At 42.8% G+C, this 26077-nt stretch overlaps 1 protein-coding gene across 1 annotated transcript in view; it reads left to right on the plus strand.

Annotated features, from left to right (window-relative positions):
- CCBE1 (collagen and calcium binding EGF domains 1) overlaps positions 1-26077 on the plus strand; it is a 185054-nt gene that overhangs the window by 49396 nt on the left and 109581 nt on the right. The gene's annotated exons all lie outside the window — the stretch shown is intronic.

Here is a 26077-nt window from a genome sequence, read left to right on the forward strand (position 1 = left end):
TCCCCAAAGTCCTTATTCACTTTTCAATGAAAATTTTCCTGAGTAATGACTTCAAGTTTAGACCCATTAGTTATTATTATTATATGAAGATATGCCTATCTCATAAAGCTGGACGGCACCTTGAAAGGTCATCAAGTCCAGCCCGCTGCTTTTACTGTCCCTGATTTTTGCCCCAGATGTCTAAATGGCCCCCTCAAGGATTGAGCTCACAACCCTGGGTTTAGTAGGCCAATGCTCAAACCACTGAGCTATCCCTGTTCTATTCTATTTTATACGACACCTCTGTATAATACCATATCAATATTAGAGATTTTTAAAGGAAGCAGTGAAAACTGGATGATTGCAGAGATGAAAATCTTGGCCCCACATCCGCAGTGCAATTTTGAAAAACCATTTGACAAAGTCTTGAGTCACACTTGAAACGGCAAGATCAACTTTCCACTGAGATATTACCAAAAATACTTGATAATCCCAGGCAATTAGCTGAGTCTACAAATAAATTCTTAATCCTCCTGTCAAATGTACTATTTATTTTAATTTTGATTATTTTTGTGACGGGTTAGCCCCATTACTTTTGGATAAGATTATGTCCATTAGACAATCTACTAATTCTCGTACTGCAGGCAAATCCTAGAAAGTTTATAATGATCTCATGGGCAGTAATTCTAATGCAAATTCAGATTGTTTTTTAAAAAAATGCTTACCCTATAATATCAGAGGGGTAGCTGTATTAGTCTGGATCTGTAAAAGCAGCAAAGTCTTGTGGCACCTTATAAACTAACTATATGCATCTGACGAAGTCAGTATTCACCCACGAAAGCTCATGCTCCAATACGTTTGTTAGTCTATAAGGTAACACAGGACTCTTTGCTGCTTTTACCCTCTAATGTTACCGATACTGAGGAAAATGGCACGTACAATGAGAAATGCAACCTCTGTGTTGCTACAGGAGTCATAGCTTTTTGTTCTGTTTTATCTCTAGTCAAGTCTGTCTTGAATTCAGTTGTTCTCTGTTAAATGATATTCTTGGTAGTCCATCGAATCCGATGATGACAAATCTGTGCAGATCATCAGTTGTTGGTCTTATGGTGTGCCCTCTGATGACCGTACAAGCCAATTCTAGAGGTGCACATTTTGCTGCAGATGGTGCATGGGAAGTTTGCGATCAAACTGGAACGGGTGCAGAGAAGGGCCACTAGGATGATCAGAGGAATGGAAACCCTGTCGTATGAAAAGAGACTAGAGGAGCTTGGGTTGTTTAGTCTGACAAAGCGAAGGCTGAGGGGGGATATGATTGCTATCTTTAAATATATTAGAGGGATTAATACAAGGGAGGGAGAAGAATTATTCCAGCTTAGTACTAATGTGGACACAAGAACGAATGGATATAAATTGGCCGTGGGGAAGTTCAGGCTTGAAATTAGACGAAGGTTTCTGACCGTCAGAGGGGTGAAATATTGGAACGGCCTTCCGAGGGAAACGGTGGGGGCGACGGACCTGCCTGGTTTAAAGATTAAGTTAGATAAGTTTATGGAGGGAATGGTTTAATGGTAAAACATAGTAGTCAAGGAAAACCAAGCAATGGTAGGTAAATAGTATAATGGCTGACAGGGGTCAGGCTGGAGACTCTTGCCTATATGCTCGGGGTCTTACTGATCACCATATTTGGGGTCGGGAAGGAATTTTCCTCCAGGGCAGATTGGCTGAGCCTCTGGAGGTTTTTCGCCTTCCTCCGCAGCATGGGGCAGGGATCTCTAGCAGGAGGGTCTCTGCTGATTGAAGTCACTTAAAACAGGATTGGGGACTTCAACAGCAGAGTCCAGGGAAGGGGTAGGGACGGTTTTATGGCCTGCAGCATGCAGGGGGTCAGACCAGATGATCATAATGGTCCCTTCTGACCTTAAAGTCTATGAGTCTATGAGTCTATGATCAATGGATTGTGCGCTGCTGATGTTCTGTGACGTCGTTTGCGTGCCTCTTGTAGACGCCGGCAGCGGTCTTCCTCAAAGGCGATGCAGGTATTTCTGACTGTTGCATGCCACTGTGTTCTGTCGCTGGCGGTGTCCTCCAGGTCCCTAGGTTTGATACTGCTGTACTGCAGATTGGCTTTGATGGTGTCCTTGTAACGTTTACGTGGATGACCTATATGCCGGATGCCCTGGGAGAGCTCACCATACAGAAGCTGGCGGGGGATTCTGTTGGCATCCATGCGGCTGACATGACCGGTCCAATGTAGCTGTGACTTCATGATCATCATTTTGATGCTTGTCATCTGGGCTCTCTCGAGGACCTCAAGATTGGGCACTTTGTCTTGCCAGCGGATCTTCATGATGTTGCGGAGGCAGCGCATGTGAAATGCTTCGAGCTGCTTGATGTGACACCTATATAGTGTCCATGTTTCACACCCGTACAAAAGAGATAAAAGAACAACAGCTCTGTACACAAGCAATTTTGTTGACATCCGGATGATGTGGTGATTTAAAACTTTGACACGCAGACAGCCAAGTGCCTGGCTTGCTTTGGATATTCGTGCATTGATCTCATTATCCAGTGATCCATCACGGGATATGATACTACCCAGATATTTAAAGTTCTCCACTACTTTCAGCTGAGTGCTGTCGATGGAGATACTCGGGACAGAAGCATTTGATCCAGGTGCAGGTTGATGGAGAACTTCTGTCTTTCCGAGGCTGATAGTTAGTCCAAAAAGTTGTGAGGCCTCAGCAAACTTGTTGACAATGTGCTGAAGATCATTTTCAGTGGGAGCCATGAGGGCACAGTAGTCAGCAAAGAGTGCCTCAAGAAAGAGTTTCTGCACTGTCTTAGTCTTTGTATTCAGGCGACGGAGGTCAAAAAGTGAACCATCATGCTGGTATTTCAAGTATATACCTCGGTCCAGATCTTTCAGTGCATGGTTAAGGACACATGTAAAGAACAGGTTAAATAGGACAGGAGTAAGAACACATCCTTGTTTCACGCCGTTGGTGATGTTAAAGGGGGCTGATGTGGCTCCATCAGACAATACTTCGCCTGTCATGCTGTCATGAAAAAGGCGTATAATCTGGACAAATTTTCTTGGGCAGCCAAGTCGTGTTAGAATGGTCCAAAGGGCTTCCCTGTTGATGGTATCAAACCCCTTTGTCAGATCTATGAAGACAGCATACAGGTGCATGTTCTGTTCAATGCACTTCTTTTGTATTTGTCTGACAGCAAACACCATGTCGACTGTGCTCCGGCCAGGTCGAAAACCACATTGACTTTCAGGTAGATGGCCTAAAAATTGCCTGCCCTACAACAACTGGCCAGCAAGCCACGGCTGGCAGTTCAACCCAATCCACGGCCGAAACCAAAAGAAATATTTGAGAAAACTTACCATTGGTATATGGAATGTTCGTACCCTCATGGATTGAGAAGCTGTTGCAAGACCTGAGAGAAGGACAGCCCTCATTGCTCGAGAACTAGTCCATATTAACATCGATATAGCAGCATTAAGTGAAACAAGATTGCCTGGGGAAGGTTTCTTGAGTGAACCAGGAGGTGGTTACACCTTCTTCTGGAAGGATAAGACTGAGACAGAGGACAGAATACATGGAGTTGGTCTGGCAATAAAAACCTTATTGATGCATCAACTCCCAGACCTTCCAGTGGGTATCAATGAAAGATTGCTGAAGGTATGCTTCCCACTAAATGCCAAACGTCATGTCACCATCATCAGTGCATATACACCCACTCTAACATGCTCTGACAATTCAAAGGAACAATTCTGTGAAGATCTCGACAGACTGATCAAGGCCACACCTGTAACAAATAAACTACTCCTACTTGGAGATTTCAATGCCCGAGTCGGGGCTGACAGCGAGAACTGGAAAGGAGTAATCGGGCCACATGGTGTAGGCAAAATGAACAGTAATGGACTACTTCTTTTGAGTCTTTGTTCTGAAAATGACCTGACCATTACCAACACTCTGTTCCAACAAGTGGACAAATACAAAATGACATGGATGCACCCTAGGTCCAAACAGTGGTATCTGATAGATTATGCCATTGTTAGAAGGTGAGACACCGAGACGTACTGATTACCAGAGTAATGTGAGGCACAGAATGCTGGACAGATCACAGATTAGTCAGGACGTCTATTCAACTCTACATCATTCCTTCTCGGCACAAACGCCCTAAGCATGTGCGACCTGCTTTCAATATAGCCAAACTGAAGGATGCTCAATGTTTCAACAAATTCCAGAAGAGTCTTGTTGACAAACTGACATCCCAAGGACAACTGATCGGTACTGTAACCGAAAAGTGGGACCAGTTCAAGCAGATAGTGACTGACACAGCAATAACATCTCTTGGACCAAAGAAAAGAACACATCAGGATTGGTTTGATGAGACCCAAGAAGAAATATGCTCAGCATTGGAAGTAAAGAGAAAAGCCTTTATCGAATGGCAGAATGACCCCTCCCCAATCTCTAAACGGGAGCAGTTCAAGTACCTTCAGAGCAAAACACAGAAAGACCTCCGTCAGATACAAGACAACTGGTGGGAGAGCAAAGCCAAAGAAATTGAGCACTATGCTGAGACCCACAACTTAAAGATGTTCTTTAGTGCTATTAAGACTGTCTATGGACCTTCTAAACCAAGGACCACCCCATTGCTCTCATTAGACAACACAACGCTGATTAAAGATAAAAAAGGCATCAATGAAAGATGGCGAGAACACTTTAGCAACCTTCTCAATAGACCATCAACCGTGAATAATAATGTCCTTAATGAAATTCCACAACAACCTGCTCTGACAGATCTTGACTTTCCGCCCACTATAGATGAGATTAAGAAAGCTGTTAGCCAGATGAGTTCAGGGAAAGCTCCTGGAAAAGATGGGATACCAGCAGAGAGAGATAAAGCAGCAGGTCCAGCAGCACTAGCAGCATTCCACAGCGTGATCATCAACATCTGGGAGGATGAAAACATACCACAGGACCTTCGCGATGCTACTATTGTCTCTCTTTTCAAGAACAAAGGTAGCAAAGCAGAATGTGGAAACTATAGAGGCATATCCCTCCTCTCTGTTGGAGGGAAGATCATCGCCTGCATCATCTTGAACCGCCTAATAGCCAGTATTTCCGATGGGAGGGGTAGTATCTCTGATGGGGGGACTTGTCGTACCCTTTGGGGGTAGTCCGTCCACTTTGGTCCCCACCTGTCACTCAGCTCTAACCTGTGGCTCCAAGTAGCTGCAGCATGCGCAGCGGCCACACCCCGGGCAATGGCTTCGACAGGCCGGCCAAACCAGGTGAGTGTAACTGATGGGACTCAAACCCTCAGTGAATTAGGGATATGCCTACCCTGCATGTGACGTCAGCTCTGGCGGATTGGGCGAAAGAGATCACTAAGCTCCAACGACCAAGAAGGCGGTTCTGCAACGTTTTGTGGAAAGCGAAGGACTTGACGAGGCACAAAAGACGTCAAGGCCATCCACTGCAACCAAAGAAGTTACCAGTCGTGACGATTTTTCGTACCATAGGTGTCTGGCTTCTAAGGTCGAGAGAGTGGGATTGTTCCCGTGCAACGGCTCTACCACTCAAAAGCTTTCACGCACAGGTCCCGTGCAAATCATCAAACATCATCATCATCATCATACTACCCAAGTCCTGCGGCGATGGGGGAGGGGCAAAGTGACAGGTGGAGGTTACCACTGGGAGTCGTAGTCCCAATCCTGCATGCAGGCGGCCTGTGGATAGGTGATCGTCCAGCTCTGTACTTGGGGCAGCAGAGTTGCCCGGCAGCATCCCAGGCGTCTGAGCAGCCCTCTCAGGACAGCACTGCTCACCCTAGTAAGAGAGGCCTAGAAAAAGGTGGCCTAAATGATATTAAAAGGGTACCAATTCAGGTAGATACTTAAGCATGTGACTAATTTAATACTTGAGTTCCAACTACCGTGCCCAAGTAAACTGAGCCAGTATTTTGTTTTGATTGTCCATTTACCAGAGATTCACGTATAAACCAACAGTGAAAACTGTAGCATAATTCTATCTTTCAGTAGCTTTGTGATTCAAGCAAAACACTTTTTTCTCTGTAGGAATTGCATACATTTATTTTTCACTTATGGTGAAATTGCATCTTTGTAATCTCCAGCACTCCTGTTTCTTAAAGGAGGAAGTTTGAAAAAAGGTGTTTTGACAGGCATCTTGGAAGAACATGATTGAGAAATGCTGTTGTGTGAGCAGGAACTAGAGCCAAGGTATTCAAATTTGGTGCTTAAAGTTATTTGCCAAAAATCATATTTAGGCACATAAATAGATGGCCTCATTTTTTTAGAGCATCCACAACTCTAATAAATAAATAAATAAAATTGAAGTCCTGTGGATGTACTTATGTGGCTGCCATGAACACCATCTTCCCCCATTAAGAACAAGACTGAGGCCACCAACACGTTTCATATATGTCACTCAATTGAGTGGGAACCCATAGTTCAGAGTAGAATTTGGCCTTTAGGTTGAGGACAGTGATGTAGCCTCAAATGACACAACTATGGAGGAAGATGGAGTAGAGACCCTGAGATTTAGGTTGGAAGAAGTCATTTGTGACCTTGATGAGAGCAGTTTTGGCAGAGTGAAAGGGTGGAAGGCAGGCTGGAGGATCTCCAGTGTGGCGTTGGAGAACAGGAATAGTTGTAAATGGGGAGTTTGTGTTCTGAGGCGAAAGGAAGATAGAGATGGCATGGTAATTGGGAAGTCAGGTAGGATCCAGGGTAGAGTTTCTGAGGATGAAGGAGATACAAGAATGCTTGTACTTTGAGGGAAACTGGCCAGAAGAGAATGAGAAGGAAGGATGAGAATGGAGGAATTAGTAGCTGGAAGGAGATGAACCAGGGGGCTGGTTGCAGGGGTTAGAGATAAACGAACCTATGCATCAGTAACAGAAGGGGGACGCTATGTTGGGATGGAGTGTTGATGAAGAACAGGAGATAAGATGGGAGTTGTGGCATTCCTTGTTCTTTTCTCTGAAAAACTCAGGGAAATCTTGTATGGAAAGGGAACCCGGGTTAGGACTGGGGGAGGATTTTAAGAGTCAAAAGTAGCTAATGGGCAAAGGAGTCAAAGAGAGTAGAGAAATAGTGCTGTTAGTGCAGAACTGCAGGAGGGGAAAACCTATTTGTAGTAGAGGAAGTCAGTGCAGTCAGAGGACTTATTCTAGAGGTTTTAGGTTACACAGGGGTGGAGACTGTGGGTGTTTAATTATTGGTTGTTCATGGTGTAATCCCAAAGAACCTTTATGGTTTCTTTAATTAGTTTGTTCTTCATGTTCACTCAATACAGAAAATGTTGCAAGTCCTCCATGCTTAGATATGTGTAGTATCCACCGTCACTGTTCAGTACTGCAGGCCCAAGCATTCAAAAATCATGAGTCAGGCCCCCAGTAAATAATGAGATTTTAAAATAAAAAAGAGGGTGCTTTTTATGTGCCCTTTGTTTTTTCAGTATTTGGGGTACATTTGGCTGACGTTTCACGTTTTCCTGCTCAATGATGAGGGCTAAGAATGTACTTAAAAAAAAAAAAAGTTAAAGCTGATAAACAAGACTTTTTCGTTCGTTTTTCTTTTTTAAAGGCAAAATGGTTCATTTAGAAAATATCGATTCAAATTGACCTGAACACACTTTTTTTTTTTTTTTTCAGTTTTTTGTTTGGTGAGAAAAACTGAAAACAAATTCAGTTTCAGGTTGAAACAAATTGAATTTTGTTCAGATTTTTCAGTGCACTGAAACAAAAACTCAGTTATTTTCTCAGCTCGACCCATAAGCTCATTTACTTCCGGGGACTATGAAAATGCACCTCAGCGCTCTGCTGGTTGCTCAGTAGCATCATAATACTGCTTTGGAATCCTCTCCTGGAATGTGTCACATATAGTTGGAAGTAATGTCCCCACTCTGCCCCTCCCCACCCTGAATTTAAGGTTGGAGTGTAACACTGAGTTGGGATGAAGTTACACTTATTTTATCTGATGTCCTAGTATCCTTTTTCAGAGGGGAATTGTTCCCCAGCAATAGTCTTTGCTGTTATTAGTCATCCCCCTCCTAGCACTTCCTAGAAGTGATGGATGTCACACAACACTGTGTATATGGGAGGGGAACTAGGGTGACCAGACAGCAAGTGTGAAAAATCAGGACAGGGGTGGGGAGTAATAGGAGCCTATATAAGAAAAAGACCCCAAAATCAGGACTGTCCCTATAAAATTGGGACATCTGGTCACCCTAGAGGGGAACAGAGTGGCTGCTAACTGTCCTGCTGCTAATGTCTGCAAGGAGAGAAAGCAGTAAGGACCAAGAGCAACAAAAAAAAAAAAAAAAGGGGGGGGGGTAGAAGTGAGAGATTTACCCCTTTTGAGAGTTAAGCATTTGAGTTCATCTGAAAAGTGAGAATTTCCTTGGGAGCTATAAATAATCAACTATTTAATGCACCGAAACATCTTACAGCTCCACAAAGAGAGGTAATCGTAGTAATAGTAAGACAGTGGTTATTGTGCAGAACATCTTGTGCAAATTTGGCATGTTCCTGGCTTGTAATTTAGAGGCACTGTTTACTCCAAGGGCTTTTATCAGATGTTAGGGAGTGTAAGGAGACCCATCAAAGTGTAACTCTACTCCACTTAAATGGTTTAATTTGAGCTCTGGAGCCGAGGGCTTAATTCGAAAGTTTAGAATATATAAGAGATTTAATCATAAAAGATTAAATAAATCCGAGCTACATTTTGCTTCCCAGTAAGTCGTATGATCCATAATTAGTCTATTAAAAAGCCTAATTAGTCCAAGTGTCTCATTTCAATTAAATATCTTTTGTGATAAGACTGTTCTGATGTAGCCTACTGTATGCTGCGCTGTAAAATTGTATATCTTGATTCGTTAGGCGAAAGCTTGTGAAGTGTTCAGACTCTGGGTAATCAGGATTTAGATTCAACCTTTGTAACCCTGTCCTGCAGTGAAGTTGTTATGTAGTAATACTTTCAACTGAGCACATACTGTAGAGCTTTATAGGCCTAAAATCTCAAAAGCCTGTGTGGTAAAGTGCCCCAGGACAGAAGTTAGTGAGAGTCAAAGGCCAACACTGTGTGACACGGTCCATGATTTAAACCTGCCTGAAGAAACCTCTAAAGAAGCATGACATAAAGGTTTTTCTGCTTGAGGCTTTTCATTCCACCTGTTGCCCTATGACCCACCTCCAACGAAACAGAGACGAGCTCTTCTCTTCCTGGCAACTCGTTCTTTTCTCTGTTCGAAATGAAGTCATCTTTCTTATATTTCTATTTTTTTTCCATTTTCCCAAGCAAAGTTTCGAGATATAAGGAGCATTAGCCTAAGAGGAATGCAGTTCCTTTATTTCCTGTATATGTGTAGGTATATTATACAGGATGATGCTCAAGAAAAAGATCAGCCATTTACTTTATCAAATCAGATTAAACCAGACTGCACAAACCTTTCCAAACATTTTAGATTATTATCTTTAAATTGGGATGCATGCAATCTGAAGGTCTAATAATAATCTTGCACTTTTGACTAAATGGATATGTAATCTGTACACATCTAAGTTCATTGTTTAACAGCATATGCCCAAATTTATTTGGCTACAATTATACCATTTTTTTCCAATTAATTTTTAGTTTCAGAATTCCCAAAGAGTATTCCAGGCAACAAAAAATAAATAAAGGAAGAAAGCAAAATAATCTCTTGCACATTTTAACATAAATCTTTAACGTACCATGTCCAATGCAAATGAAATTCCCTCGGCATAATGCACTTGTTTAACTCAAATGAACAACCCCAGCAGTAGAGGTTCTCTGACATATTGTCTCTGGAGATCTGCCTGGTTACATGATGCTGACTCTCCTTGTTTCTAGCTGTCAAATCCCATTACATATTCACATATCCACAATCCTATTTTTCCATGTAATCAATTGCAGTAGCTGCCCCACTGATTATAAGCGGGAGGGAAGGTGGTCTGCGTGAGTGGTAATGGGAGGTGTACACAGGACAATCTTTTTGCAAATATAAGGCCTTATTCTGCCACACTTACTTACACTGAGAAGTACTTTACTCTTTGACTATCCCATGGATTTCAGCATATTTTATTTATTCATTGTGGTCACCAGTAAACAACAAAACCAAAAAATACACGAGTCCAAGAGAAAATTTCAGGGAAGAGCAAGAGGAAAAAAAGAAGTGGGCACAACAGGCCAGTACTGAACAGAGGGCACAACATATGCATCGCTGGTGGACTTGTGTCAGAAGATTATTTTGTACAGGCCAAACTAAAGCCCCAAGCTGAGTGTGTAAAAATGGGTTTGCACAATTTTGTTTGCATGATCCATACAGTGTGGCACTCTCACCTGGATCCACATAAGGACTTAAGCATTGTATTTGGAGTTGGGTGTGCCCAGAGCATGCCAACTGGATCGGGCCCCACAGTCAAGATAGACGTTGCCCTGCCTACCTCTTGCTGGTTTGAGGATTGCACTAGAGTTTAGGTGTGAGGTAGGCAGCTGGATGTCTGCTTTAGGCAGCATTATCCATGCCCAGAGAGGCAGAAACTTAGGGTGCCAATGGGGATTCTACAGTGAAAATTTAGGCACCAAGTGACTTTAGGTGTCAACATGGTTAGGTGGCATCTGAGCAGGGGTTTTGCGGATTGCAGTGGTGCCAAAAACTAGCACTTAAGCACCTAAATCTGGGTTTTATGTGCCTAAGTCCCTTTGTGGATCTGGACTTCCGTCCCCTCCTAGTGATGGTTGAGCTGCAGGTAGAGGTTGATAAACCTGCTACAGTCTTGTCTACCAGAAGTGGGTCAGGCAGTAGCAGCTCATGCTTTAAGATCCAGAGGTCCTGGGTTGAGTCCCCATTCCTGATGACCCATCTTGGGATTTGTTACTGCAAAATCAGTTTTGATACAGACCAGTACTCTGACTTGAGCACAGGCCCATGGAGACCTCCCAGCACGTTATTCCTCCCAGGAACAAGAGTAAGCAGTGTGAGATTTGGAGTGGCCAGCTCGGAGAGTATCTCTGCTAAAATCCTCCCTCTGTGTTCCACGACCCAGAGCCTATCCCAAAATGAACCCCTTGGTGGCATTACCCTGGAGGACCCAGTGGTTAAATAGGAAGTCAGAGTGGAGTATAACAATGGTGCCGCACTGGGACAGCTGTCTTTCCGCATATGCATGAATTTTGCTCCAGCTACTGTTCTAATGTATTAGTTGAACCACAGGGTGGTTTGGTTTGTTTGATTAAAAGTGTTATGCGAGTGTCACAGACTTGGTACAGCCCCCTGGCTGGACACTCGCCAAAGGGGGTGGTGTTTGGACTAGAGCTGGGTAAACGATTTCTTTTGTTTGTTTTTGTTCAGACAGCCAGGGCCACAGCCATGGGTAGGCCTGCATGGGCCTTAGCTCCCACTCAAATCTGAGCCTGTGTGAATGCCAAGTTTAAGTATATTTATTAACAAACAGGCTTATTATTGATTTATTTATTTTATTAAGTCATGCATCCTGAAGGCGGGTACTCAGGTTTTGGATGTTGCCCATCCACCATAAGTTGGAGTGCACCCAAATTTTCATTCCTAGCTACGCTACTGTGGAGAGCAAACTGAAAAATCAGAAAAAAAAATATTTGGATCAGTTTTAACAACATTCATAATTTGTCAACAGATCAGAAAAGTCCATTTCATTGTAGTCAGCATCAGAAACTCTGAGTGTGTGTGTCCATCTGGCCTAGTGGGCACTTGCTTGGGACGTGGGAGACCCAGGTTTGAATCCCTACTCTGGAGGAGGGTCTTGTCTCTGCCCCCACCCGTGATCAGCCTAGCCACCAAGCTATAGGCTGTTCTGGGGACTTTCCTGGTCAGTAGCAACTGTGGATTCATATGTTCTCTCTGGCTGACTAAAAGGGGGGATTTGACTCCACATCTCCTACCTCCCCAGTGAATGCCTCCATCAGCAGGCTGGGGGCCCAGTGAATAGTTAAATATGTATAAAAATTGAATAGTTTCAATAGGAGAAACTGAGAGCAGACTAGCCAAAAGCTTGATGGTTAGGGCACTCACCGGACAGATAGGGAACCTGAGTTCAACTCCCTGCTTTAGAGTGGGAATTCAAATGTGTATCTTCTACATATCAACCTTTTGCCCTGTGGTCAGGACACTTGCCTATCTCATGTCCATATCTCTGTTTTTTTACTTTTCTGAAGCTGGTCAAAACTAATTGGGTCAAATTCAGTAATAGATTCAACATGATGGAAACTGCATATTTTTGGTGAATAAACTATCTGAAAAAAATTATCCCAGCACTGGTTTGGAGCCATGTGCTGGAGCAACGTGCTTCTAAATGCTCCAGGGTCCAGTCACAGGTATTGGGGACACAATTCCTGGGCACAGAACTCTCTCTCTATCTGGTACCACTTCTAGGGAATAGACTGCCTTCAGCCCACAGGACCAGTACTGACTCCTCAAGCACTCTGTCCTCAGACCTTCACCCTGGTGTATACTCTGTTTATAGTTTAACCTTTCAGGGACATGTGATAGTTGAAGCAAGCAATGCACAGACTTTGCTGAGGAATTTCTAAACCAATCACACTTTCCTTATAGACAAATCACATGAGATACACAAATCTAGGCAAAATAATAAACACTTGTACACGGTTCCCTCACTTAAAGTCCTCACCACTCTGGAACATTCTTTGGGTTTCAGTCAGTGCCTTTTGGAGGTCCTGGGTCCTGTAGCACCTACCTAGCCCAGGTCGGGGAGGTACATGACACAAACCCTGTTAGCAAATGGCTTATTCAGTATACACTGAGGCATTCAACAATAGAGCAATTTTGTAAAAATCAACCAGAATTCATAACTTTTAAATAGACAACTTTCCCAAATTGTCACAGCAATGATCAGTGTTTATCGATTTTAACAAATGGCATCTTGTCTATTCTCCAGAGTGGAGGGATGCACTAGGTATAAGTTTATCCAAAATTCCTATGACAACTTAGCTATTTTGCTACTATTTTTGGATGCAAAATGTTCCTTTGTACAGCTGTGATATGGTATCAGCAATAAATCATTAAAAAAGCAGGGAAAAGTCCAACAAAATTGGGCCTTATTTAAAATTGCAAAAGTTCAAGTGTTTTGAAATTAAACTAGCCAGTGACACGTTGTTATAAATTACCCCCACCAAAGGTTTGTTTGTTATCCTATTGTATGAAATTGAGAATAACTTTTATAAATACTTAGCTGGCCACAAGGAATGCATGGCTAGGCCAACATATGGTATATATCGTTTAGGAGTAAAGAATGTTTACTACTTTATTTGAAGACAATTTGTTATAGGATGTCATAACAGCCTCTTTAAGCATGCAGTAAATTAAAACAAAGTTTGATGTATAAAGGTTGAAAAAACCACACAAGGATATTGTGACATTCCCCTGGTGTTATCTGGACCGGTGATTTGCTAGGTCACTCCAATCTTTGACTCTGGGAGCCAACCTTACCCTGCTCTGCTGTGAGAACCCCCACTCCTGGGCTGTTCACACACAACCTCTGGCATGTAAGCTGCTTGGATTGTGCAACCGAATGACACTAGCCAATATCTCCGGTCCCAGACACAACCCTAGGAACCTCTGTCTTGCAGTGTCCAGTTAAGCCTGCTGGATGCTGCAAGCTTATATGAGTTCATCAATTTAACAAAGAAATTGATATGTACCAGGCTTGTTATCCCAATGGGAGTCTCTGACACGCTTCAACCAAACGCACTGCTTCAGGTCGAATAAACAAACAGATTTATTAACTATAAAGATAGATTTTAAGTGATTATAAGTCAAAGCATAACAAGTCGGATTTGGTCAAATGAAATACATTCTAAGCTGATCTTAACACTTTCAGAGCCCTTACAAACTTAGATGCTTCTCACCACAGGCTGGCTGGTTGCCCTTCAGCCAGGCTCCCCTTTGATCAGCGCTTCAGTCACTTGGTGTGGTGTCTGTAGCTGGAGGTGGAAGAGAGAGGAAGAACATGGCAAACGTCTCTCCCTTTTATCATGTTCTTTCTTCCCTCTTGGCTTTGCCGCCTCCCCCGTTAGAGTCAGGTGAGCATTACCCCATGGCAGTCCCAAACTGACCAAAGGAAAGGGGGTGACTCACTCGGGAATCCAACAGATCCTTTGTTATTGCTTAGGCCTTTGTTCCTGTGAGGCTGGGCTGGGTTTGTCCCATACATGCCCTGATGAGGTGTGAACTGCCCCTCTGCTCTTGGGGAGTTTTTGCTTGGGCTTGCTTTAAGCCATGAGGACACATTTTCAGCCTCATAACTATATACATGAGATTACAACCTATAACATTACTATAAAACAATTACTATAACATTACCATAACAATGTTCAGTACATCATGAGCCTTCCGAAGACACCCGCACATAATCATATTATAAGGATGAACATGGGGGTGTAGGATGTTACCACAGAACGTCACAGATATATCTTTCATTAACAAGAAAGTACTTCATATGCAGAGTGTATTTTTGACATATGCCAAAGTTCTTTGGTGTAAATCTAGAGTGACCTTACTAAAGTTACTCCAGGTTACACCAGTGAAACCAGTTTAGAATTTGACTCTCAGTACCTCTTTCCACAGCATTAACAGACCCCCAGCTAAGTTTATTGTTGTTGCCTCCATCAGAGTTACTCTTGGACCAGATTCCCTGCTGCACCTTTGTGGTCAGTTATATCAATGCAAATCACTTTCATGCTGATTTAGTTGTGCTTTACCTTGCACAGGTGTAATTGACTGTATGAGGTGTAGGGCTATAGGGAATCTGGCTCATCGCTGTTATTTGGTATTATGAAATATTTATATCGTAGGTGTTCCAAGAGACCTGAGTCATGTTGGGATCCCACTGTGCTAGGCACTGTACAAAGTAGTTCATTGTTATTATTAAATGATAGTTCTTGTACCTAATAGCTTATTTCTCATCACCACATGACTGTTTTGCAATGTATGGGTGCATCCTGAAGTCCTTGCACAGCCTTTAGTCAGGCAAAATTCCTATTGAGTGAGAATTGAACCCTGTGTAAATTATGATACCCAGCAGTTGTTACCTGTTAAAGATAAAGTATCCCACCAAGGTATCTATAAAAATCTTCAGGATTAAAATTAGGAGAACAATGAAGGCCTGATTGTGGCTGCACAAGGTGGGGAAGGAAAGCTCCCCATATGTTCCTGTGTTGGGGCATGTAACAGGCTGGCAGGGTTTGCCTGAAATACCTCACCCTGTGGGGGTGTTGATTCTGCTGAGAAAGGGATGAGGGGATTCTATTGGCTTTCTAGAGAGAGGGTCTAGGCTGTGGGCTGAGTAGCCTGAGGGAGGAACAGCCAGTTTTGAGGAGAAGGTGTGAGCTGAACTTTATCATCATACTGTAAATTTTGTTGCTCAGAATTTGAAACTACAGGAAGGGTGTAAGTTCAGACTGTATAAATACAGTCTACACATGATGTAGAGGTGGCTGGGCAAAGTGCCTAGGTGCTCGTCATGATCACAGTACTTGCATGCAAGGACTGCACAAGTCAAACACCAGGTACTAGACTCCAAAAGTGGGTGGTGAGGGGTAGGGGTGTAGCCCTATTTCCCTCTCCTGTCCACACCAGCCAGGAGAAGGGTGCAAGGGGAAAGGAGAGTGTAAAACATAGGAGGGTGTTGCAGGGCTATTGTGGCCCAAAATCCTCCTATCACTGTCAGAGGCACTGGGCTTCTTGAGTCTGTGTATGTTTTTACAACAGTCTAGCCCCATATTTTGCACTGAGCAGTTGAGTACCTCAGGACCTTTCCAAGGTTAAGCAGAAGCTAACTGACATAAGAACCACAGCTGAGACCTTTTGACTTAACCCCAGAAGTGTATGGGGGGAAAAAAAAAAGAGAGAGAGAGAAGAAATCATTCTGCAATTTAATCTTTGTAAATCTAAAACCAGAGTTGGCTTACTAACTAAAATATAGTACAGGCATATCAGGAAAAACTCATAAATAGATATTATGTTTCACATGGTGTTATTGTGTCTGCTCAAAAGATGTAGTAAATTGAGTGTGTCCCAGAGAAGGCTGTAGTGCACTTCAAATTAGATGTTCTGTAAAAGGTGTCTTGTGTCATTTCAGTGTGGCCAGGATTTTCAAAGGTGACTAGTAATTTTGGCTGCCTTGATTTTTGAGCACCTACTTTGTGTCATTGAAATGGGCCTGATTTTTAGAGGGTGGGTGCTGGGCCTTACTGAAATCCAGGCCACTTTAAGGTGTAGCAAATTGGATACCCAAATTCACGAATCTTGGTTGAAAGACATAAAGGACCAAATGCTGGTGTTATGTCCATGAAAGGTCAGATTGCCTACATGAAGGGCCAAGTAAACTAAAGGTGAAACTCTGCACTGGGATCCATTGAATTTAATTGGAAAATGAATATCAGAGGGCAGAATCTACTTCTAATCAGAGTATAGTCCAAAGGAGAGCAGAGATTTAAATTCATGACAATTTGGGGCTGGAGTGAGAAAGAGATGGGAAAAATTCTGTCTCAATTTAAAAAAAAAAAAAAGAAGGAAAAAGAAATATCTACTTTCTGTCTCAAAAGCTTTTACTACTGAGAGCCCAGCTTTCAAACGTGGGAAGCCAGCCCTACTCTAGATGCCCAAACATTCCTGATGAATAACGTTGTGAAAATAAGTTGTCCAAAAAATCAGAAAATAATTGTTTTGGGTTGAAATTATTACATTTTTCAAAAAATGTTATGAACAAAAAAGTTAAAAAAAATAATCTGGGGTTGAATGAAATGTTTGGGGGAGTTTTTCTGTGTGTGTGGGGGGGAGAGTTTGTATTTTTGTTTCATTTCTGACCATTTTAAAATAGTTTTGATTTTTAATAAAATTAAAGGAAAGTTTGAAATGAAAAGTTTTGTTTCAACACATTTTGGTGGTCTTTGATTTTTTTTTTATTTTTTTTTAAGTTTTTTAGGTTTTTTTCCCCCCCAACCAAAACGATTTGGCAAAACAAACATAAATTGGTAAAAACATTTTGCTATTGCCGATGCTGCATTTTTTTGCTGGGGAAAAAAGTTGTGGTCCCAATCCAGCAGAGCACTTAAGCATATGCTTCACGTCATTGGGACTGCTCACATGCTTAAAATTCAGTGCATGCTTAAGCACATGCCTAGGCCTAAATGCCAATTTGATGGGGATGGGCAGAATCTAAAACTGTGTGCCAAAGTTTGAAAAAAGCCTTTGGAGTTTCTTAAGAATCGCTAGCTATTTATGTTGCATGGGACAAGTCATATAATCGAGTCATACTTAATTAAGGAGCACTTTTAATCTCCCAAGGAATTTGTGTCTATCTGTTTAGTTCCTATACAGTGACCAGCACTGCAATATATGAGAGCCTTCATTCTAATGATATACAGTGAAATGATCCCTGCTTAAATGGAATGTCTTCAGGTGGATGAAGTGAATGTGTGTTTGTGTGTGGATGTCTCATGCTGACTCTACATCTCACAGGTGCCTCTGCCACAAGCCATGGGCAGGTTGCATGATTAATCTACCCCAATGCATATTGTGTGCCCCTTTGTAAGTCCAAGTCTGCCAACGACATGATGAGCTCAACAAAGCTGTGCAAATTCCTAGATGACAGCACTAATATTGAAAACAGCATCTTCTGATAACTGGGAATTGATTTTAATCAGGACAAGGAGTCCACTTGGATAGCCTGACTCTCCAGATACTGTTCAGATTAAATGTAAAAAGCAACAGAGGGTCCTGTGGCACCTTTAAGACTAACAGAAGTATTGGAACATAAGCTTTCGTGGGTGAATGCCAGTGGACATTCACCCACGAAAGCTTATGCTCCAATACTTCTGTTAGTCTTAAAGGTGCCACAGGACCCTCTGTTGCTTTTTACAGATTCAGACTAACACAGCTACCCCTCTGATACATGACAGATTAAATGTGTTCATCAGTTATTTAGTTCTGTTCTCTTTATATACAGATTTTTTCCAGTTCCACTATAGTCCTGTTTTTAAATGTTTGATCTTTATGGGCATTTGAAGCACATGCATAATTAACAAGCTGACAATCTGTTTTAGTTTCCTAATTATTTTCAGATGCTTGAAAATGAAATACTTTTAAAATAATCATAAAAGTTTTCAAAGAAAGAAACACAATGCTTCAAAATGGGAGAACACTCTGAGATATGATTAAAAGTCTTGGATTAAGTAAAGCAGGCTGTCATTCTTTTACTCCCTTTTATTATTCTTGGCTTATTTAAAAGATCTTCATCCAGATTTGTCTTTTACAAATTCATACTAGAAGTGGATTACGCAGTTAAGACAAAACAGATACATCTTCTCATTTTCTGATGTTCGCTTTTTTCTAATCTTCTAATGTTATTCTAGGGTTATGGTTTATTTTACTCTGAACAATTAAGTCAATTTAAATGGCCAGAGTGTAGCATAATTCAGAGAGGTGATTTAAAATGATTTGAGTCGGGTATGTGCTAAAAGCAACGTCGGAATTGTCTGTGGATGATTGAAAGCTTTTCATTGATAAATAATCGTGATACCAACTGGCAGATTGCCAAATACAAGGAGGCTAGCATGGGATGTGGAACCTGTGCTGTTGAGAACAATTAGGAAAGTCCCTGCCTTGACTATGACAGTGTTGTTGCCCCTCACAATTTTATCATAAATCTTATGGTATCTGGTGCTTTTCTTAAAGCCCCATCTCCTGGAGTCATGTTGTTATGAGACATCTCAGCTTTCATTTAAAAAGAAGAAAAAGGGGGGGGGGTTCTAGCCCTGATGGTTGCAGAGGGGGGGTTGAAAATGTGAACCGTAAAGGCTCAAACACCAGGTGGTAAATAAAAAGAACCCTACATTAACCTCATGATTTTTAAGGCAGCCTCATGTTTCTTGGGAGGCCTGACCATGTTTTTTGAATTCTTGTGGTTGGGTATAGTGCTTTGGGACTGATCTAGCACGCATTGAAGTCAATGGGAGCCTTCCCATTGGCTTCAAATGCATTGCTTCAGGATAGGGTTGCCAGGCATCTGGTTTTTGACCAGAAACGGACCCTGGCAGCTCTGGTCGATGGTCCAGTGGGGACCTAAGGCTAAAGCAGGCTCCCTGCCTGCCCTAGCTCCATGGGGCTCCCTGAAGTGGCTGCCAGGTCCCTGCTGTCCCTAGACACATGGGAGGCCAGGGAGGCTCTGTGTGCTGCCCCTGCCCAGAGGGCTGGCTTCGCAGTTCCCATTGGCCGGGAACCGCGACCAATGGGAGCTGTGGGGGCGGTGCCTGTGGGCACAAGGGAAGTGCGTGGAGCGTCCCTGACCGTCCATGCGTCTAGGGGCTGCAGGGACCTGGTGGACGCTTCCCGGCAGGGCCGACTTTAGTAAGTGCGGGGCCCAATTCGAATATCCGGCAGCGGTCTGGGTCTTCGGCGACACTTTGGCACCGGGTCCTTCATTCCCTCCAGATCTTCCGCGGCACTGAAGGACCTGCCGCCGAAATGCCGCCAAAGACCTGGACCACTGCCGGGTAAGTAAAAAAATTTAAAAGGCACCTAAGTTAGGTGCTCTTCTTTAGGGCCCAGGGCCCTCTTAGGCATGGGGCCCGATTCAGGGGAATCGACCTAAAGCCGGCCCTGCTTCCCGGGAGCCATGGTACGCACTGCCGGGCCCCCGCACCCCGAACCCTTTCTGCACCCCAACCTCCTGCCCCAGTCTGGAGTCCCCTACCACACCCAAACTCCCTCCCAGAACTTGCACCCCCCCCAACACCCTTCCCCAGCTGCCTCTTTCACCCCACACCCCTCATCCCCGGGCTCACCCCAGAGCCCACACCCCCAGCTGGAGTCTTCACCCCCCCAGACTCCAAACCCCTGCCCCAGCCCAGAGCCATCTCCTGCATCCTGAACCCCTCATTTCTAGCCCCACTCAGAGCCCACACCCCCAGCCAGAGCCCTCATCCCTCCCACACCCCAACTCCCTGCCCCAGCCCAGAGCCTCTTCATTCACCCCAACTTCTTGCCCCAGCCTGGTGAAAGTGAGTGAAGGTGGGGGAGAGCGAGTGATGAAGAGAGGGGGGATGGAGAGAGCAGGTGCAGGGCCTCAGAGAAGGGGCAGGGCAGGGGTGGGGCGGAGGTGTTTGGTTTTGTGCAATTAGAAAGTTGGTAACCCTACCTCAGGACACAGTGAATAGTCGGGAGATGTGTGCTTGTGAGGGCAGAGGGATTTCTCAGTTCCCATTCCAGCTTATCCAGGGGCTACCTTTGGTGGTCTTGGCAACTTTCTGCCTCGGTTTTACCATCTCTAAAATGGAGTCCTGCTGTTCGCTCCTCTCCTGAGACGCTGCAGAGCTACAGCAGCCCAGGGGAAACATCCTGCGAATTGGGTAGAAAAGGGGCAGGCAGCAAGCCTTCGGGAGCACTGTGGGGAGATGTTGTCCAGCCTCCTCACCTGCTGAGGTGCTTCCCCATTGCCTGTGGCTGGAAACTAGCAGATGCCCTGAGGACAGCGTTGGGGGCTTCCCCACACTCCAGACTCATTTGGTCATGCTGCTTTGGTGTCTGGAGTGCTTCTGCATATACTAGCCTCTCATGCTTACTGAGCAATTAAGGTAGGATGCTGCCTGGGTTCTTTGCATGCATGCTAGGGGTGTGAACAGGCCTCTGTGACCTTAGATAAATGACCAAAATTAAACCCACATGAGGAAGTTCAAAGTGCTGGTTGACAGTCTCTCCATCCTGCTGTGATCTTGAGCCTCATTAAACTTGTTGAATTCAGCCTGCTTAAATAGTAGTACATACTAGTAATCCTGGGTCATCCCATAAACCCTATAAAGCTAATATGCAGCAAAGAGGGGACTGGGTATCTCAGAAGATTTTTAAATGGTCTCTTGATACTTTAGGTCAAATCTAGCCCTGGTCAGTTGTGGATGAAAAAACACTTCTCTTTTTAGCTGTTCATTGGGCTACTGTCTGTGAAATAATTTGTGGTCTCACTAGATTCTGGAAGAACAGCGTCCATATCATCACAAAAAAAAAAAAAAATTACCGTTGAAATTGGCAACCAAATTTTCAGACTGGCACCTAAGGTGTGCCCACAAAATTTGCATTGGCTCCCTTCGCACAGAACCGCACATTTGTGCCTTCAAAACAGGCCATGGAAATTTGAATTTTAAAAACCAGAGATTTCATAGAAGTAAATTTGTATATAACAACTTATTTTGCATGTGCAAATGCTGATTTGTGAACAAATGGGAGAGCTGCGTGCACTGGGTATGCAAACAACTGTGATGGGTAGAGCATGAGTCACCACTAACGTTTGTGAATTTGCCTTAAAGGATGCATTGCCGGTGGACCATACTCCATTCTTTATGTGAGCGAGGAAAGCTAAATCAACAGTGATCCTTTTCATAGCTTGGCATAAATATTACCCTTTTTTTAGCAAGGTACAGTAAAAGGAATCTCACGTGGCTGGAACTGCAGATGTTAGTTATACATTTGAATGTGCGTGTGCTTTCTAGAACACTAGGATTCTCAAGCCAGATCATGCAGTGAGTTGGAGAAGCTTTCTGCTTTTTTTTTTTCAGTCATCATATTAAAGCCAAGAATGATTATCCCCAGCCCCAGTGCTGCAGATTTCTAAAGTGTTAGCCTTTTTAATTCCAAACTTTTGACTAGCCTCTGAAAGTTGAAATGCTTCCAAAACCTTTCTATCATATGTATCATATTAGCACAGGTTTTATTTTTGATATTCAATCAAATAAAGAGAACCAGCCCACGTTTGGCAAGGTTTATTTGAAAAAAATAGAGATGAAGCTTTTGTGATCTGTGCTGTTGGCATGAATTCAGCGTTGAACCCATCCATTACATATGTTGTCAGATCCCTCACAAAATTCCAAATGTCTCTGGTTTTAGTTTTACAAAAGAAGGCTTTTGTTTTGTAGCTTCGTTCTACTACAAGATAAAGACTGAGACAAGAAGCAGCATTTTTAACCGGGATGGGCTTTTTAATTTGTCTTGTGCATTTTTTTATTGTGTTGGCACATCACTGTGTGTGTGTTTATTTAGAGCCTCTAAGCAAACATATTTATTTTGTCCTCTGATGTTATCTTCATTTAGTTCCTCTTCTCCTCTCTGAGGTAGTACGTTTCCCCATTGCATCTTCTCCTCCAGTCAGGAGGCTCAAAGGGCCTCTGTTGAGGCCACTGGCAAACCATACCATTCCACTGATTGGCCACCAGAGGGAAGCACTGTAAGAGTGATGGAGTGTTTTGTCCTCTTGGAGAAAGAACAGGAATTTTGCAATACACTAAGAGCAGAGGTCCTGAGTAGAGCTGTGCAAATAATTAAACTGTTTTATTCGGTGGCTGAACCAAAAAATTTTTAAAAAGTTTTTTTGGTTGAACGAAACATTTAGTTTGACTCGAAATAAAATGTTTTGTTTTTGAGATTTATTTATTTTTTTACATTTTTTAAAATAAAATGGAAGTAAAATTTGAGGCATTGAAACTTTTCATTTTGAAAATGTCAAAGAAAAATGCTTTAGCTTTTTTTGGATTTTTTTCTTCAGCTAAAACAGTCTGGTGAATTTAACTAAATGTTTTGGTCAACCCGAAAATGCATTTCTTGGTGAAAAAAGTTTAATCTGAAAGTTTTCACCCAGCTATAGACCTGAAGCTACTTTGTCAAGTCTTGCTCTCCCATACTGCCCTGTGCAATCATGCAAAGATAAGGATCTCAATTGTGCGTGTGTGCGTGTGCGCGCGTTTGGTTCGATTGAATGAGGATTGTATCCTTCTGCTTTGTCGCCAGGATTTTATCAGATATTTTAGTCATTATTAATATTATACTTTTTAAAAATGTGAGACTAATGTGCAATATCTGGAAAACACTGGAAACTACTGTGCACTTTCATTTGTCCAGTTAGTGATGTAAAGGTCCATTTCTAGCTCTACACCTCTAGAAGGAGCAAAGCATATTCAGCAGCCAACATGTCAAGCTTAGGAAAAAGAAAAGGCCACTTTACTTTTGGACCAGCTGAAGGAGGTCTGTGTCATTTAAATTCTCTATATCACAAAGTGCAGAAAGCTTCAATTGCACTGCCTGGTAACAGAAATGTAAAGACCTCAGATGCCCTATGATATTAACTCAAGAAAAACTAACACTGAGCTGGTCCACACAACATATTAACTAAAAACTATATTCCACCATCTGGTAAATTTATACCATTAATTCTTTTTGTTTGTTTGTTTTTTCTTTTTTGTTGTTGCCATCTTCAGATTTACTATTGCAAAATCTGCACAGATCATCATGTTTATACCACATATTGTGTGTAGCTAATTCTTCAAAATTCTGGACAAATAGCCATGGAAACAATAAGGCGATGGGCTAAACCTGCCACCTCAAGTGAAAATGTCAGCATCTGTCCAGATACATTCTTGGCAGGCAAAAGGTATCACTTTTTTTCTGATTATGGATGCTTGATGGTTCCTGAGCTCTTCCCCAAGGCTTTCCTCACCCCAGCCTCCTTTGTTCTGTGCATACAACAGTTCTATTCTATGCCTTATTCTGCACCCATCAATATTATATCTGAGGGATTTTTTTAACAGTAGGAATTTTAGAGGTCCTGCAGGCCAAATTTAGGCTGCTAGGTAAGAGTTTATAGTCCAGGACCTCCATGGTAGCATTCTCTGAAATGGTTTCAGTTCCAGTGCATGTGGCCAGTTAGACTGGCAGAACTGCTGGGTCTCAATGCATGGTTGAGATGATGGTGTTCAGAGGAGGGATTCGGGTTTCTTAGGAACCAAGGAACCTTTTGGGGAAGGAGGAGCCTATGCAGGAAGGATGGGTTCCACCTAAAACAAAATGGAACCAGATTGCTGGCATGTAAAATTAAAATGGTCATAGATAAGTTTTTAAACTAAGGGCTGGGGATAGGGCCCGCTCCAGGCACCAGCCTGGCAAGCAGGTGCTTGGGGCGGCCACTCCGGAGAGGGGCGGCACGTCCAGCTATTCGGCGGCAATTCGGCGGACAGTCCCTCACTCCCGCTCGGAGTGAAGGACCTTGCCGAATTGCCGCCACAGATCGCAATCACGATCGCAGCTTTTTTTTTTTTTTTTGCTGCTTGGGGCGGCCAAAACCCTGGAGCCGGCCCTGGCTGGGGGAAAGCTGACAGGTAGGGAGGTTCAGACAGCGACATCCCTTAGGATTCTCTATATCAGTGGTTCTCAAACTTTTGTATTGGTGACCCGTTTCACACAGCAAGCCTATGAGTGCAACCCCCCTTATAAATTAAAAACACTTTTAAAAATATTTAACACTATTATAAATGCTGGAGGCAAAGCGTGGTTTGGGGTGGAGGCTGACAGCTTTCGCCCCCCCCCCAAGTAATAACCTTCTGACCCCCTGAGGGGTCACGACCCCCCGTTTGAGAACCCCTGCTCTATATCCTAGTAAAGAGGAGAAGATAAAAGTTGATAAAGTACACAGAGGAACTGAAGAGAAACAGTCAAATGAAAAATAATCCCATTCAGTTACATCACATGAAGGCAGACAACTAAATATTGACAAATTTTATAAGTTCTTGTATACAAATACTAGAAGTCTAAATACTAAGATGGGTGAACTTGAGTGCCTGGTGTTAAATGAGGATATAGATATAATAGGTATCTCAGAAACTTGGTGGAATGATGAGAATCAGTGGGACACGGTAATACCAGGATACAAAATATATAGGAATGACAGAGTAGGTCATGCTGATGATGGAGTGGCTCTATATGTGAAAGAAAGCATAGAGTCAAATATAATAAAAGTCTTAAATGAATCAAACTGTACCACAGAATCTCTGTGGAAAGAAATTCCATGCTTGAACAACAAGACTCTAGCAGCAGGAATATGCTACTGACCACCTGGCCTGGATGGTGATGGTATTTGTGTAAAGGTCAGGGAGATTAGAGAGGCTACAAAATCAGAAAATTAAATAATAATGGGGGATTTAAACTATCCCCATATGCACTGGAAACGTGTATTCTCAGGATGGGATAAAGAGATAAAATTTCTAGACCCCATTAATGACTGCTTCCTGGAGCAGCTAGTCCTGGAACGCACAAGGGGAGGTAATTCTTGATTTAGTCCTAAGTGGAGCACAGGATCTGGTCCAAGAGGGGAACCATAGCTAAACTGCTTGGTAATAACAACTATAATGTAATTAAATTTAATATCCTTGTAGGGGGGGAAATACCAAAGAAACCCACCACAGAGGCATTTAACTTCAAAAAGGGAAACAACACAAAAATGAGGAAGCCAGTTAAATGGAAATTGAAAGGAACAGTCACAAGACTGAAATGCCTGCAAGCTGCATGGAAAGTATTTAAAAACACCATAACAGAGGCTCAAACTAAATGTATACCCAAAATAAAATAAAACAATAAGAGGACCAAAAAATGCCACCATAGCTAAACAATAGAGTAAAAGAAGCAGTTAAAGGCAAAAAGAGATCCTTTAAAAATTGGAAGTCAAATCCTACTGAGGAAAATGGAAAGGAACATAAACTCTGGCAAGTCAAGAGTAAAAGTATAATTAGTTAGGCCAAAAGAGCTTGAAGAGCAACTAGCAAAAGGCACAAAAACTAACAGCAAATTTTTTTTTTAGTATCTCAGAAGCAGGAAGCCAGCCAAACAGTCAGTGGGGTGATCGAGGTGCTAAAGGAGCACTCAAGGGAAACAAAGCCATTGTGGAGAAGCTAAATGAGTTCTTTGCATCAGTCCTTACTGTAGAGGACGTGAGGGAGATTCCCACACCAGAGTTATTCCTCTTCAGGTGACAAATCTGATGAACGGTGGCAGATTGAGGTCAATAGAGAAGGTTTTGGAACAAATTGGTAAATTAAACAGTAATACGTCACCAGAACCAGCTGGTATTCACCTAAGTGTTCCGAAGGAACTCAAATACAAAATTGCAGAGTGTAACCTATTGCTTAAATCAGCCTCTGTGCCAGATGAGTGGGGGATAGCTAAGCTAATGC

The sequence above is a fragment of the Malaclemys terrapin genome, chromosome 6, assembly GCF_027887155.1.
Source record: "Malaclemys terrapin pileata isolate rMalTer1 chromosome 6, rMalTer1.hap1, whole genome shotgun sequence".
NCBI lineage: Eukaryota > Metazoa > Chordata > Testudines > Emydidae > Malaclemys > Malaclemys terrapin.